General features: G+C 42.7%; 1 long non-coding RNA gene across 3 annotated transcripts in view; it reads left to right on the top strand.

Moving 5' to 3' along the window:
- Window positions 1-14,826, top strand: part of LOC106040974 (uncharacterized) — a 42,045-nt gene extending 27,219 nt beyond the window's left edge. For all 3 annotated transcript variants that reach the window (XR_007167455.2, XR_010831472.1, XR_007167456.2), the window contains 3 exons: window positions 1,264-1,379; window positions 7,314-7,443; window positions 8,862-14,826. This is a non-coding gene — a long non-coding RNA (uncharacterized lncRNA). The remainder of the gene's footprint in view (window positions 1-1,263; window positions 1,380-7,313; window positions 7,444-8,861) is intronic.
- The last annotated feature ends 1,162 nt before the right edge of the window (window positions 14,827-15,988 follow it).

Raw genomic sequence — 15,988 nt, 5'->3', positions numbered from 1 at the left:
AGGCAGCAAAAGCTTAGTAAATCCTGGAAATGATACCGCTTGAATGCAGCTTTAGATGACAGAATGAAACAAGCAGAGGTAGTGCAAGACCTTCCCCAGCTTCGGTAGCTTGGGTTACACTCGGTGTTGGCTGCCCAAACAGTTCCTAAAGGACAACCCATAGCAAAACATTTGCCACACTGAGAATTTCATAAGATGGCAATGATCTTTATTCGTACAGCACTTTTCACCCAGGAGAAAAACACAGTGCTTCACAAAGTGATTTTTACAAGCTGTACGCCACTGAAAAACTAGCTCCTCCAGGATGAAATACATCAGCTGCTTCACAGCAGCACCACTGCATGAATAAAATAATAAAGCTATTTGGAGAGGAGTTAATGGCTGCCATCGAGCCAGTCAGTGACTGACAGGCAGCAGTAGGTTTTGCTGAAGGTGATGGGAGTTCTGAACTCTGTTTCCAGGAGAAAGGAGGGTGCAATTCAGTATCCCTTTGCACAGCGAGAGCTGGAGGGAGCAGCGAGCCCTCCCGTGGTAACAGGCCTGGTGGCGAGGGGCCCCTCAGATGCTGAGGAAGGAGGTTGATGAAGGAGGTGAAACAAAGGTGGAGGGGGGTGATAGAGTTGGAAAGGCCGGCTATTGAGAGCATGTGTGAAGTAGTCCTGTCCCCTGGTGGCTTTGGCTTTTGTGTCCCCCGTATCTCCTGCAGTGACTGCACCTTGGGGTGAGCCAGGCCAGCTGAGAGCTGGTAGGCTGGGGGGAAGGTTTGACCTGCAGATGGAAGTTGATCCAGCCAACTCAATATAGAGTGGGGTACCCCTGCACTTGCTGACAGCAGGGAGTTGTAAACCTGACCATAATATATCCTAGATCAGGGATTTCCTCTGGGAGGTGCTGCAAATTCAGGGCAGGGTGGGGAGGAGATAGCCCACCAGCTGTGTCTACACGTCTTGGTCTCATTCACCTCAGAGCTTTGTCTTTGACATCCTCAGTGCCAGACAGTGCGGATGATCTTTGCAGACAAAGGAGATTTCACCAGAGTACCTGAATGCATACAGTTACCCTTTGCAAGCTAGGAAATGACCTGACAAGTCTTGCAAGATGAACTAGGTGCTTAGGCCAAGGGGTTAATAATGATCCACTTCAGTGAAGTGGCACAAAGACAATTGGAGCCACAGAGGCTGAGGAGGCTAAATTGCTGTGAAAAGTGTTATGATATTATGTATGTCCCAGCTGTCTGCAACTTCTCCTTCACATGTGTTTTAGGAATGCAACCTCCAGAGACAAATCATCTCCCTTTCCTGGATGGTGGAAGGATGCTTCGGTGCAGAGAAGTGTGTTGCTGACCAGACCTCCTCCAGAACCTGACCTGCTTTCCAGAGGTAACATTTTTTTTTTTAATTTCACGAACTCTGATTGTACATCAGCTTCAGCAGTCAGATGGTGAGAACTTAAGAAGATTTAACAACATGTAGAATGGGAATTTGCTCAACTGAAGAACCACTTGCAAAATTCAGACAATTGAATTTGGTTCTAAAAGTGGGGGGTATTCAGACCCAATGTTGTAATTTAGGACCACCTTTTGTTTACAGCTGTACTTATTACTGGCACAAAAATTTCAGGAATTTTCTGTGGCACAGTGGAAGCCTCAGTGAGAATCGCTTTGTGAAGGTCAAAAGGAACATTAGAGAAATTTGGAGGCACATTAGGGTCTGATAGAAAAAAAGAACTGTGAGTAGATTGAAAAAGAACATTGGAGAACTACATTGTGTCTTGTGGTGAAGGACACAGATTCGTAGTTAGTGGCTTATGTGATCATGTCACTGTTAAATGAACAGCTGGACCAGCTGCTATACAGTAAAAAAAAAAAGGCCTAATTTGCAGTTATGATACTATAAAAATCTTGTAATCCCTCACTTCGATTTGCCACATGAATGTGTCTTTTTGGTATGAATAATTGGGTTCACTGCTACATAAGAAATGCATGTATTTCATTTTATTCGACATGGTTGACCCTGGAGATGTTAACAAAATGTGTCAAGCTACACAAATCAAGTCAAAATAAATATAGTAGAATCAGATGTTAGAATTTGTCTGTTTAAAAACAAACAAAAAAACCACAACAGTGTAACAGGGAGAAATCTGGATGTGCATGTAGACTTTGGCCTGTGACTTGAAGATGAGTCTGGTTCTGGCCATATCATGTTGCCTGAGAACTAAGGTTGCTCCATGGAAAGCAGTTATCCCAATCATGCAACTCCGTGGAAAACATGGAAGCAACATCTTCAGTATGCAGTAGGAGGCAATTTTGTAAGGGCATGGGAGTCCCACAGCTGATAAGTGTGTTAGCCTTACAGAATTTGAAAACAAGTAGATGTTTTGGATTAGGTAACATACTTGTTCTTCATGTTATGTAACCAAGAAAATCAAAATTTCAATTGTTTTGCTAGTATTTGGAAATTCTCCTATGTAAAGAGCCTGTCCTCCATTTTGTTATCCTTATTTCCTCTCTAATGCTGAGATCAACTACGCTTGGATGAAATTATAAACCAAGAGGAAAGGTGAGGACAGAATTGCAAATCAGGGATGAACTGCTTTGAGGTTACAAAACAGAGGGAGGAAAACAGAATCTTTGCTCTTCTTTGTTGCAGTAGAGCCTGGAGCTGTGCTTGTGCAGAAATAGAAGCACAAAACAGAAAAAGCAAGTTGTCAGTTACCAGCAACTTGTTATGGAACTGGATTTGATATTTATAGTACATGGAGTGGAAGGGGGAAAAGACAGGCTTTTTCTTCTGCTGCAGAAGGCAGACCTGATGGTGTTGAAGGTCATGCAACTTTGCAGTCTCTCTTATGAAGTGAGTAATGAGCAACCAACTTGGGGGGAAAAAAAAGACTTTTTATCTCATTAAGAAAACAGTGCGATCTAATTAGCATAGCCTGGTTTTAATTAGTATGTAAGATCAGCTATGGTAATGAAAGGGAAACAAGAAAGCTGGACAGAAGTTTACTGGGGTTCAACTGTGCAAAAATAATTATGATAGAGCAGCTCCTAAAACATAAATAATTTGAAGCAATTCCTTTTGATAAACAGTATACTAAAGATCTGCAAAACAGTAATGAATGGTAACAGCTGAAATAGATGTCAAGGCATGTTTGGCTTCATCAAAGAGGTAATAGAATTATTTAAGTTTTCTGGCATCCGTAATTTTTACCTATTGAAGTTGAAGAAACAATCGTAGCTCCTAAAGGATAACTGCAAGTATGGTATTTCTGCTATAATTATTTTTTTCTGTTTGTGGCTGAAACAGGCTATTCCTTGTGATATGTCTGATACAAGCAGCTTTAGCTGAAGGAGGCAGCTCTTGTAGGTGGTGACTCTTTGTGGTCTTTAAAAGAAATCTCCCCTCTTGTAGCCTTGGCGGTGTTGTGCTTCCTGTAGGTGCTATTGTGTAGTGAGAGAATAGTCTTCCAGCTATTGTGGTTTTAAAGCCAGCTGAGGAAAGGGTTAGAGAGCATGGTGCTAAACCCTTGCAGTACCCATTGTTAGTGGTGCCCTGGCGCTATTCCAGGGGACAATTGGGCCCTGTGACAAAGTGATTTTGCCAGGCAGTGCTGAGGAGGGATCTGCAAAAAAACATTTCTGACTTCTGTACCAGCTGCTACACCACTGCACAAGGGATCTCTGATGGACAAAAATGACCTTTAGGGCATGGTGAAGCTCTACTGTCAACAACACCCCCCCCCCCCCCCCATGTAGTACAAGCTCTGTGCCAACTAGCATGCTTTGTCAGTGGTTGTGTGGCAGCAAAACCTTATGGGTATGGGCTATCCAGGCCACTGTGTCAAACCGTTTCCTCGTTGCCTTTCAGTACTCTTTGTTTTCAATGTTATGGTATGGATTGATCCTCCTCCCTCACATTTGTTTTCACCACAGACACAGAAGGCGGTTTCATTTAAGCTGTATTTATAGGGTAGTCCAGTAGAGGGAATAGGCTGGACTCTCAAATGTGTGTCAGCGGCAGCTAAATAATGAAAGGTGGTGGCTTGAGTATCTGTGGCTGAGCGGTAAACACAAAAATAACATCAGTCTGCAGCAGGATTTGTACTAACTCTTTACTCTGCTGCCAGGCATGGTTTTGGACCCTCTATGCAGCATCTGAAAGCAGTATCTGGCTGTCCTGGTTCATTTCTTGTAAACCTTTTGGAAAGAGAAAGGAAAGAATTGCTTGCAGAGGGAATGGGGAAGGAAGAGAGGAGAGAGCTGTAAATATAGAAATTATCTTAAAAATAAAATTGTCCTCATGGAAGAGGTGGGAGCACATTCAGCAGAAGAGGAGATAGGAAAAGGCTGAAACTAAACATAATTCAAGGCAGCAGCCTTAGGATGTTCCATGAGTTCAAGGTGATAGCCTTCACTGCTAAGAACCAACCCGCAGATTTTTATTTTTTGTCCCCTAATACTCTTACTGCATTATGAATAGGGACTCTGCCTAAATTAATGCCTAAGTAAAGTCAGTGCTGCTATCCTGTTTCCTGATAATGTATTTTTAAAGTGCCTATAGCTGGCAGATCTGGGATGCTGCAAACATAATAGAAATAAAACTGGACTCGGCGGCCTAGAACATCAAGCACTCCAACAGCCATCACCACGAAAAGGAAAACGGGCAAAACAGTCTGGGGAACTACGGGCTCTTGAAAAGAGCCAAAGCAGGGTAAGAAGGTGCTGTTCTGGTGCAGCAAACTAACAATTCAGAGGGAAATTTAGGACAGAGAAGAAAAATAAATGGCAGTTGCAGTCACGTTGGCCTAGGGATCCTGTTGCTCAAGTACTTTAGCTCTAACTATTAAGGGCTTTCATGTGCTATCAGCAAGACGTGTCAATATGCCTCATATTGGTGTACTGCCAATTCTTTCTGGATAATGTGGAAAGAGAAGTATGCATTTATAAGTGCCAGGAGATAAACCTCGATTTCCAAGTTATATTTCTATGTTTTTCTATTAAAACTTGTGGTTGGATCCATCTATTACATAAACATAAATATGGGAACACAGTGAGCTGGGCCATTAATACATTTCATGGTAACATTGACATCATAACCCACAGGAATTTTGCTCTTGTGGTTTATTTTGCTAGTCCCAGAACTGTGGGAAGTATTTATGGTCTTCACGATTCACCGGTTATATTTATAATCACTAGAAAGAGTCATTTGTATTTGGTAAGAAGATTTTTTTTTTAAGATTTATTATTTTTATTTCTCCAGACTACACTTTGGGTTTAAAGCTAACATTCAGCAATTTATAAGTGCTTTTCTGTCATACACCCAAATAGGATTCACCTTTCGCTGCGGTGAGAGATCTGTTAGTATCCTGAGCAGGTTTGAATGCTCTGGCAGTGGCTGAGCTGGGGGAGGAGTGCTGGGTGGCTTGTTTGATGCAGTCAACAGTGTGTGGAAGAAATACTGCATGCTCAAGGTCACGCTCGCAACCCTGTATGACATAGCATGAGCAGCGTCATTTGAAATCTTATGTGACGGCTGAAGCTGCCAGAAATAAAAGAAGATGCTCCGGAATAGCGTTGGTTCAACTTTATTCCTCAGCTGTCAGAGATTTCTGTGCTTATGAAACCCTTTGGGGCTCCCCTTCCCCGTCTGGCTCCGTGTTGGTCCCCCAGCAAGCGTGTTGGGGTGGCCGTAAGCTGCTTGCCTTGGAGGGCTCGCTGTCACGTAACTTCAAATAATTCCTGAGGATGGAGGTGCTCGCGTTTCCCTGCAGTGAGTTAGAGCTGGAGCCCAAATGAGGCCTGGAGGGCTCAGGCAACTTCAGTGGGTTTTGGATGATATCTTCACCTTTCTCTATCTGAATTACTTTCTTTGTTCAGAGTACACTTTCACCAAAGTTAGCCTTTGTCTTTCATGGGGTCACTGCCAAGTACTGACCTGAATATGCTGATTTGCTGCTGCAGGACAGGCCATAGGAGGAAGTGTAGTAAATAAAAGGAAATGTGTTTGTCCTTGGAGAGGAGTCTCCTCACTTGACTCTAGAGTAGTCATTGCTCTGCTTTCATTCAGTTTGACTTTTGGGAAAGAAATGACCCTCTTCAAGGAGGTTACCCCTGTGAAGCCAACAATAAGGAGTTCCCACCTTGGAAGAACAGGCTACAGGAAAGGGGTGTAAACAAAGCACAAATGAGATGGAGCCCAACCCCTTAGTTTGAAACCCAGGTTAGTAACAGGTACTTCACCAGAGAGGTTCCTGGCCAGGCGGAGGTGGAATCGACATTTAAAACAAAATCTGGAAAGAGAAAAAAACCTTTTGTTACTATGTATGGCTTTGCCATGTCCCATTTTCCACCTGCCCTAGTGCCCACCAGCTCGGAGAGAAGTTTTTTTAGTTCAGCAGGTGTTCAGGGGGAGCTGTCATGCTTTGCTTCTTCCTATATGGACTTTGTTCTTCCTTTGCCATGTTTTGATCTTGATGGCTGGGTTAGTTGCACTCTTGATTTAAAAAAATAAATATATTTTTGTGTAGGTACAAAATGTCTTGGCATTGCCGAGGTGTGTGAGAAGAATAGTGTCAGCTGATTTTTCCTGCTTCTCAAACCAATCTGTTCCTTTGAGCTGGCAAGCAAGAAAGAACACGGCTCTTCAGAACCTGCTCTTCCTAAGTAATAGTAATTAAGAAATGCTTTTGCTGCAATGTATTTGCCTAGTAATTTTACCTTTGTTAATTCTAAGAGCAAACCCTCTAGTGGCATTAGTGATCCTGAACATAAGAAGGATTTATACCAAAATCCCAATTCCTAATCTCATGCAGTCTGAAGCGTTTAATGTTTGATGAGGTTTGTTTTCTGAAGTTTGATATCTGTGCCTCTGAGAGTTTAAGCGGTGGTGTAGTCCCTTCAAAATCAGGAGTTCAGAGAATTAGGTCACAATGCAGACAGCACGTTTTCTACAACTCTTATTTTCTTCACCTTGTGCTGTCCTATATAAATCCCTGTAAAGTAGTTGCGAAGAGCCTTCTTCATTGCTAAAAAGAGGATTTTTATTTTTTTTAAAGCTGTAATATCTAAGGTGTGAAAATCCCCAAGTGAAAACACGAGGAAGGTGAGGCTTCTTAGCTTTATTACATACTAAGGAAAGAAAATTGACCCACGTTTGGATAAATAGTGTTGATCTCTCCTACTTTTAAAGTTTTCATCTACCTTCTGTAGTAAAACCGAATTACTCTACGTTTGCACAGGTAAAAATTGACCTGTGGTGAGTGAGTGTTTCTGGTTAGCCACTGCTGACATAGCATACCAAATGTAATTTCCACAGAAACCCATTTTTGAGGCTTGGGTCTGAATCTGCTTCGCTCCCTCATTCTGCATAGTAATCTGAAGAAATTTGGTACGAAGATGGCTGGTATTGTGCTGATTACTGGTGCAGATGTCTGCATGTCTCCCAGGTGGGTGGCGAATGGGCTCCTTTATTTCTTTCTGCCTATTCAGGTCTCTCACTCGCTAATTAACCAGAGCATTCCCCTCACCTTTGCGCACTTACCCTCTTGATTACCCTGCTGCAGCCCTCCAGCCTGAGCCTTTACATTTCAGTGCAATGTTTTTCCTTATAACTCAGACTGACCGCTGTTTGGGGTTGACAGGGCTATTTAGTACGTGCATGCTTGGGGTTGCCTAGAAGGCATTACATTTTGGATTAGAAAAGTTCCAGAGGGTGTGTAATGAAACATTAAGCTAGATAAAACCAACTATTTCCCCATAGATACGGAAAAGTTTTTGTTAGGAGGAGGTTTTTAGCTACTATGAACAGATTGGTATTAGTCATCAACGAGAATTAAAGTCTCAATATGTGACTATACAATTCATGGTCTGAGAGGAGGTGTCTGGTTTTCTGATTGTTGTAACTTGGGGGGAAAAAAATAAATAACTTCAACATATCCAGATTTGCTGCTATCATGGCTCTGACTGGGACTTTTGGTTTAGCAGATGCTGTCAGGCTAAGAGCCTGATAGCCCTTTTTCTTTGTGCAAGTCATACACCAGGGATCGCAACCCTATGGCTGCTTTGCTCTCAGCCACGTTATTAACTCTGGTGGCACGTCTCCCGTTTTACGTGATGTTCGTGACTGCTCTTCAGACGCGATTCTCCTGCTCTTTAGATGATGCAGTAATTATTGCAGTAATGTTTGGGTTGTGAGGTATGAAGATTGCAAAGAGGTATTTACAATCTATTGAATGCTCTATTAAAAAAAAATAAATATTTTCTGTAGAAACAACATTCGAGCCAAATTTTGTTTCTATAATCTCTTGAGGAATAAGATACCAGTTGCCTGGGTGTCTTGCTGTGTTCTGAGGAGAGGAAAAAAAAAAAGCATTACAATAAAAATAAAAACAATAAAACCAAACCCACTAGCAGTTAGTACATGGATTTAAAAGGTGACAGTGTTTTGGTATAAATTTGTAACCAAAAGGGCTGAAATATGCCTGGGACTGATTGTGAACATCGTTCTCTTATCCTACTTAACTAAGCTATTTCTAAGCGAACAAAACAATTGTGAGATTAAAGGCATCCTGTCATGTATGTACTGGAGTTAGCACAATGTGAGGGACCGATCTGAGTTGTATGAAACCTAAGAGAGGCTCAATTGCTTAGTCCGCAGAAGTTATTCCATCCTAACAGCAGCGTTAAGACTAATAAATGAACTAATTCTAAGGATCTTAACAGCTTCTGCTAAAGAGCATAAACTACATTTTCCTGGAAATGAGAATAAACCCGTGTGATAAACAGACAAATTCAAAGATTTATTTTTAACTGTAAATGTAGTGCCTTAATCTGTGATTACATGCCTTTTTTTTTTTCTTTTCAGAATGAGTATAGTGACTTGCCTCTGCTCAAGTTAACTTCATTTTACTGGTGGTGCTGAATTCAGTAGCTGCTGCTTCTCAGCTTGGGTTTACGGCTTTTTGCCCTCTCTTTGAGGGAGGTGATGAGTGGGCTTCTCACACAAGACCAGAAAAAGTGGGGAAAAGATGAAGGCTGTACGAAGAGTCTACTGTCTTCCTCAATCTATAGAAGTTCTATATTGTTTTCCTTCTAGACATTTAACAAAGAAGGCAGCCACACCCTCGTTGAGCTTTAACAGTATTCAGAATGTGCTCCTCTGATCTTTCCTTCCTCGAGTGTCTTTGTGTGTTTGCCTTGTTAGCTGTCTCTTCTCATGAGTAGTTGATCTGTGAGTAGGTGTGCAACAAAGTTCACTGTAATTACAGGGACTTCATCGTATGACAGGGTGCTATCAGAACATTGCTAACATGAGAATTTAATGCCTTTCTACTGTTGTAAAGTTTCAACGGGGTTTAAGAGAGCACCTATCTCAAATGTTCCATACTCTTACAGAAAGTTTTAAATAGAAATTAAGTGTAAATAGTATAAACATGAGTTTAGAAAGCGTTAATAGTAGTTAAATGTCAGCTTTTTCGCAATGCTTTGAACAGGTACCTCATGCCTTCTATGTTGTGGCTGTTCCAAAGTTTCATAGCTTTAACCTTAAATGGCTTCTTGTATTAGTTGCTACTTACAATGCAGTCATGCTGGTGATTACAAGCATTTATCTAGTTTTGATATCAAGAAACTGCTATATGTAATCCTTTCTTTAGATGAAAAATATTTGCAAAATGGTCTTCAAGAAATTAAACCACCTTTCAATGTCTAAGGAGGAAATGAAAGTTTTTGTGCTTAAACAGAAAAAAAAAACAATTTAGAAGTAATAAAGAACTTCAACAAATCATTTTATATATGAATTTCCTTCTTTGATATTAGAAGAAGGAACAGTTTAGAACAATTACAAACTTTTTTTTGTGCAAACTTTTATTGGGATTTAAATAAGGTTTTCCTGTGAAAAGTCGAGACACTTTTCAACTTAATACTTGAACATCAACTCTGGTGAAATATGGATTTCAACTCAAACACCCCCCTTGAAGTATTCTGAGCACAATGCAATCTCTTCTAAAAGCCCAAAAGGGCTTTTCTAAAGTGTCTTATCAAATTTGTTTTTCAGAAATAAAATTCTATTTGTACCAAACTTACATCTGAAAATAATCTCTCATCATGCCCTGATTGTGCATAAGATAATTTTGTTTTTCCTTTGTTTTTTTCCAAAACAGTGTTCTTTGTTGATTTATTTGTCACTTGCAGTAAAAGAGTATTATATTATATACACCTTATAAAATAAACAGCATCTTTCAGAATACACTAGGAAAATAGATAAGATAAAAGATTAAAATTGTCATCTGCTATAAGAGTTTCTCTTTACACTGTTTGTTACGGCTGCTAATTCTTATCTTCTGATGCAAGGTGGTCTTTAAGAGCGAAAGGAGAAATCTCCAGGAGTGCCCGTAATTTGCCTGAGCATTTTGTTAACCAGAATATATAATTGCAAACATCAGTGAAGATTGTGCCATCTCTCACCATCTGTGTATAATTGTGGATAACCTATTAAGAGTGCAGCGGTGGCAATTACAGGTGGGACTGGAAGCTTTACTTTTTACTAGGGTTGTCTGGCATTTCCCATTATAAGACTATTTTCTGTTCCATTTAATAACTTTCTAGGATTTGAACTCATTTTCCATGCTGGGTGACTGCCTCCAGCTCGTGTGTACCTTTTTTTTTTTTTTTGAAAAGCAGAGAAAATGCTTTTTCTTAAGGAAATAATTATGGTGATCCTTTTCCCTTAGAGGCATGGCATTTCCCTGCTTTCCTCAGCCCTTCAGAGTCCTTCAGAGCAGAACTCATACAGCGTTGTGCAGGAGGTCTGCCCTCCCAAGCGGGGCTTTTTTGTTGTGCTGGTTAAAGCCCTGCATGCTCGGGCCACATTGCAAGCCTTAAAATCCCGGAGAGCTCGCTGTGGCTTTATGGCCCAAACCTCAGAAGGTTGGGGTGCCTGTGGGCCACTGATGGCCAGCAGTCCCCGAGTGAGTGTGTCCAGGGACATGTGTCCAGGCTCTGTGCTACGGCTCTTGGAGCACAGGGCGTCCCCATCCACAGGGAGAGGTGCTGGCTGCCCCGAGGGTGCTGGGGAGCGGGTAACGAGCCATCGGGGCAGATGCACGTGGCAGGGCTGTAATGCTACAGAAGTAGCTATAAATCAGCAGGATGAAGGCTCCCGTTCTGGTTTCTCATGACAAGGGCACAGCGTTTGCTTCCTGAAATCCTGTCTCTCTCGTGACATGTTTGGCATCTCCTCCGTAGGTGCTGTTGGGGTGTGAGAGATGACAATCTTTGACTCTCCTGTTTTTTCTCCTGAAGTGACCATCTATCCAATTCAAGGGATGCACAATGGAGGCAGATCTTGTTTTGCCAGCATTGCTCATTTTGTTCCTAAATGTGGCATTTTGTGTCTCTACATCCTCTGAGATGTTACAGAGGAGCGACTGGTTACCCCAGTTCCTAGGCTTGCCCCCTGTAGATGAAGATGGATGCTCAGGTCCAGGGATCAGAAAAGAGAATGAGGAGCACCGTAAGGCCACTTATTGTCACATGGCAAGAGTCTTCAAAGGAAGCAAGGGCTGCACTGATACTGAAATTCTGTTTTCTTTGCTTATCCTGCATGCTGGTTGCCTGCAATACGTAGAAATGTCTAGCTAGTTGTGAGCTATTCACCTGTTAGTGTAATTCAGTAGCACAGCCAGTAACTGCTAACTTTCTGTGCCTCAGGTTGCAGCACCTAGAAAATGCAAGCCTAGTGCTTGCAATACTCTTCCTGTACCAAGGACTTCATATTCCTCCATGTGAAACAAAATACGCACTTACTAAACCCTACAATTTTATGTTGCTTATTTCCATTGGTAATAGGGAAAACAAATAGTTTAAGTGCGATTACAGACTCAGTCTGCAGCATGTATTATTCATGACTCACCAGCACTCTTCTCTCCTTCCTTGCTGTGCTAATGTGGCCAGTCCATAAGGTGTGATATTTGGCAAACAATCTGTACGTGGTCTGCCTTGAGCTTTATGATCTCCATTATATGCTGAGTTACTTTGAACCGTTTGTAGCGCAGCCGGAAATCAGATGGAAACAATTTCTGTGTGTGTAAAGGAGAACCGTAGAGGCGACTTGTTTCTCGGGACATCTGCTGTCCGCCAGGAGTGCGGGGAGCTCAGTACCTAAGGATGGAGCCCGGGTCTGGTGCTGCCCCCAGGCCAGAAGCCTGCTTTGCCCACCGCTGTGCAGCTGGAGAGGTCTCAGGTAGGTCTGAGCCCCAGGTGGGAACAGCCGCTCAGCACCTCCTTGGATCAGTCCCTGCGAGGCTGGTTCTGCCCTGAGTCACACATGCTGCTCACAGTTCCTGATTTTGCTAGGGGGGAGCAGGGATTACTGAGGAATGAACTGAACAGGGGAGTAAATAATGAAGGCGGGTCTTGTGTGCTGACATGTACAATTTGCCTTGTGCGCTGAACATGTACCTATGTAACTAGGTTCTTGTTGAAAGTGATTTAGTTAGCTGGTAGCTCGAGTGTGTGCACTCTCTAAGAGATTAAAGCGCAGTTAATACTTGAAATGAATTAAGTTTGCTAGGAGCCAGAGCCATAAGATTAGACCCAAACAGAGATCTCTCCTAGAATGCCAATCTAAGGAAAGTACGGTGAAACTTACTCCATACTAGCACACCTTAATTTAAAGCTTTCACACTGCTGGAGCAAGCAGTACATGAGGCTTTGAAGTAAAGAAAACACATAACAAGTGGTGGAGGTGACTTCTGGCTTTTCATCATCTATTGATGGTTATATAAGGCTGGTCCCTGGCGGTCCAATAGAATAGGCTGAAAACTCTGTAAATACCTATTCATAATGTCTGCCTGGTATCTAGAGATAGTTCAGCAGAAAGAGAGAATTTCTTCAGCTCTTTCAGACTGTGCTATAGCATAGTGTTGTAATGTGGATATATGGGTCTGTGGGGAAAAACACTTTTTTTCTTATTTCTTGTTGGATGTTCTGGACTGTGGGGAAAATACTCCCTCCCTGCCCCTCCTATTTCTTCTGCAGTTCAGAGCCAGTGAGGCTGCATAAGCAATACATCTGGGGATTGTTCTGGATGAGAATAGATCAGATGTGAGCTCTGATATCTAATAATTCAGGTGTGTGTGTGTGTATACATATAATATACACTTACACAAGCTGAAAAGCTGTCATTCTGGAGCCAGATGGCATGGCATCTCTCCTACCTATCACTGAGCTGTGCCAGGTGGGCAGGAGAGGTGACCAACAACGGCACCTTGCGGAGCAGCAGTGCGTGCTGCCCAGCCTGCCTCTCCCCTTCCTCCCTCCCGTACCCCTTTGCTAGCTTAGGCTTCCTGCAGGAGCTCACCCTCACTGAATCGCAGTTGCTCGTTTCTGCACACCAGGCAGGATATGCCACTTTTAGAAAAAGTTCCTTGGAGTGCTGCATTTCTCCTTCTCTTTGGCTTTCTTCCCTAACGGTAGCAAAGAGTTATCTTTGCTATCTCAGTTAACTGTGCTAACAGCAATCCTCAGTACATATTAAATTTAGATTGCCCAATTCCTTTGAAGTGCTATTAGGGTAATAACAGTGAGTCTGTAAATAGACTCCCTGGTCAGTACAGTTTCTTCCTCACTGAACGCTGGCCGGGTCATAGCCACTTATCTGAGGCAGTAACAAAAAGTTTTGAAGTGTTTTGATACTCTATGAAGCCAGCACAGCTTAGGACATGCTAGCCTGTCTCTCCTGATTTTCTGAAACCCCAACCAAATTGCTAGCAAGGTTACACTAAGATAAATTTTATACTTGCTAAGGTCAGAAACAGGAAGAAGCTGGTTTCACTCGTGATACCAGTTCTTGATTGAAAAGAACAGCTCATGTTTTGTATCTGTAATCCCTTCTCTTCCTATCTGCCTCCTTCAATTTGTTTCAACTCAGTTGTTCTGACTTTTCTTATATATGTAAGATTGTTTTGGGGTTATGCTATTTGCATGTGGGCACCAGAGTCGATTGAATTAAAGGTAACAAAAATGATAAAGTAGTAATAGTGAATTTGGCTCCTGGATACTTCATAGTGGCTGCAGGACTGTCGTTTTTTAAGATCTCCTCCTGCTGTTACCCTCTTTAATCTACCCAGACGTTTGCTCCTACCAAAATCTGCTCATCCAAAACATGTTCCTGACAGTACTTCTTGGGAGTTGCTGAATGACCATGAATAGAAGGGTTAATTTTTAAGTGTTTCTGAATGTCATTTTTCAGGTGATAGACACCTTAAAATCAAAATGGATTTATCATTATGCACCACAACCATTGCTTCCCTAAATAAAAATGAGTAAGTCACCAAAATTAATCACTGAATTGGTTGGTATTTTAAATAGACCACAGTCATGTAGGTATGGGTTAAGTGAGTGGGTTTCCAGAATAATGTTTTTTATTATGTCTTTGTCAGTCAGGGCAATTTATTCTGGCATTGTTGTCAGAGGAGAGAGCGTGAATAGGGTCACCCTAGAGTATGAAGCAGTCACTCATGTCTATCAATCACAGATCTAAGCACATTTAAACTTGCTCGAGAAGTTCATTCTCCTGCTCAGGATTTATCTGATTCTTAATGCAGAAGCACTTTAAATACCAAATTGTATATAGAGCTCCATCATGTACCTAATTAATCTTTCATGCTCTCCTGTAGCTGCTGTGCAGCTGTTTCCAAGAGATTGCTCTGCACAAGGTTTGGGCTGTGCGGAAGAGCCCAGGAAGGGACGCTTGCTTTTCTGAAAGGAATGGAGTTAGTTCATCATTGCTGGGTAAAAATAAAAAAATAATAAAAAAAAAGAAAAAGGAGGAAGACTTTGGGTGCACGGGGAGGAAACATAGCAGAGAAACAAAGGCTGCTTTTATATCGTGTCCCAAAACCTCAATGAGAAGACTTGGGGAATTACGGTGTCGGAGATGAGCAGTTGTTGGTCTCGCTCACGTCCGATTTGACATTTTTCAGCCTCCTCCGCTTCAGTTTATGAGGCTGCTGGTGCTGGAAGCTGGCTTTATGAATGCTGACTGGAATGTCACCTTGGGTTTCAGCAGCGGCCAGCTGAGCGTGGCAGGCATAGCCAGTGCCCATGATGGTACCGGCGGTCTGCCTCTGGGTCTACATGGGGCATGAGTCCCCTTAGCAGCTTCTGCAGCGGACAAAGCTAATGGTGTCGCTAGTCGTTGCAGTCCTGTACTCATTCCTGTCCCCAGAGACACTGAGCCTTGGGCCTCCTGATGGTTTTCCCCTCTTCTGCTCCTCTGCTGAGTCTTGTGAGCTCTTCTCACCCTGTGTGGGGCTGGCTGAGGAGAGGATGTGTGGCCCTCGTGCCCTGCTGAGGGGTGAGGGCCGTGGACCTAATGGGGCCTGCCAGCCCCTGCAGGCCTGGGGTGGGCTGCAGCGGGACACAGGTGGCCATAGCAGGGGGGAGGAGGGTTTGTGCATCTTGCATTGCTGTTCTGTCTGTGGATCAAGGGATCTTGTCTTCCTGGTCAGTTCCTATTCAACACCTGGGAAGCTATCCTTCGTTATCCCTCCTCCTAATGACTTCCTGTTGCTGCTTCAGGAACATGGCAGAGGCGCATAAATGATGCGGCCCATGATACCTGTGCAGGCGCTGCTGTTGGAGGCTACGGACTGTCCTGCTGGGGCTTTCAAACTGTGACAGCCCTGATGTAAGGGCAGAGCAGGATATTTTCCATTCACAAGCCCTGAAGTGGTTGCTGTTTCGGTCTGGAGATGAAAGCGTGATAGTTTTGTTTGTAACTGTGGGTGCACAATTACCAGCACTTGTGCAACATGTCTTAACCGTTGTGTGTGTGTATGGCGGGTGGGGTGGGAAGGGAACGGGAGTAAATGAAATAACAGCTTGCTTTTAAAATATTTGGACTATTAAATATCCGTGTGCCATTAATATTTCTGTCACTTATTAGGTAGATTTTTATTCTATTTTATTTTCAAAGGGAATTTGTTT

This window comes from Anser cygnoides, chromosome 4 (assembly GCF_040182565.1).
Source record: "Anser cygnoides isolate HZ-2024a breed goose chromosome 4, Taihu_goose_T2T_genome, whole genome shotgun sequence".
In the NCBI taxonomy this organism is placed as follows: domain Eukaryota; kingdom Metazoa; phylum Chordata; class Aves; order Anseriformes; family Anatidae; genus Anser; species Anser cygnoides.
This window is presented reverse-complemented; position numbering and strand designations above follow the sequence as displayed.